This window comes from Lupinus angustifolius, chromosome LG11 (assembly GCF_001865875.1).
Source record: "Lupinus angustifolius cultivar Tanjil chromosome LG11, LupAngTanjil_v1.0, whole genome shotgun sequence".
Lineage (NCBI taxonomy): Eukaryota > Viridiplantae > Streptophyta > Magnoliopsida > Fabales > Fabaceae > Lupinus > Lupinus angustifolius.
Genome location: NC_032019.1, coordinates 12,278,861 through 12,279,839, shown reverse-complemented (window position 1 = coordinate 12,279,839; position 979 = coordinate 12,278,861).

The following is a 979-nucleotide window of genomic DNA, read 5'->3' as shown; positions in this document are numbered from 1 at the left end:
TCATCAAAATTGTGTCAAGGTCAGGACTAAAGATCTTCTTTACAATCTTCCCCTTTTTGATGATGACAAACCAATATCTTCTTTAATAGTGTAGTTTTAAGAGAGCATCATACTTTAATATATGTTGAGATGACTTGAATATGCTCCCCCTATTTTGTATGCTCCCCCTTTCATTTGGAGTTATGTGCCTGAAAGATTTTAAACAGAAAATACACTCTCCCAACTTTTCTCCCCCTTTTGACATCATCAAAAAGTAGAAAAGCCAAGAGTTTCCAGCACAATATATATATATATATATATATATATAGCATACATATTCATAAGATATAAAATAAATATCGCAATGCATATCATAAAAACATAGATGTTCAAGAAAACAACATAAAGCAAACTTTGCCCGAAAATATGAAATGATTACAACCAGAAAAACAATAAATTGTTTAGAAAAATACATTAGAACAAACAGAAATCCTAGACACAATCTAACACTCAGGCTTAGAGATGTCTTCATCAACGTCCATGCTACTCAGCTTAGAAGAGAGACAATGAAGTTCAAATTGGATTTGTTGATTTTGAGTATCAAAGGCATCCATCCGGTTAGTGATGCAGCCTCGAAGAGTAAGCAACTTGTCCATAATCATCTGATTCGAAGGCATGACAACAGATGAGGAAGATTGAGCATGAAACTCAGAAGGTTGAGGTTCAAGAAGGTTAGGAAGGGCAGGTTCTAATTGATTAACAAGAGTAATCAGTTTATCAGTTCTATGCTTACAGGTGCAGTCATAAGGATTTAAGGAGAATCCCATTTAGATCGATGCTTATAGGTGCGTTGGTCAATAGGATCTATGGAGAAACCCATTTTGTGGAAAACTTCCACATCAATCTTTCTATCGCGAAGATTTAGAGCAACCTTGGTTTCACCATTTGTAGAAACACCGAAATGTTCAAGAATATTGGTTATGAAAATTGCATAGGGCAA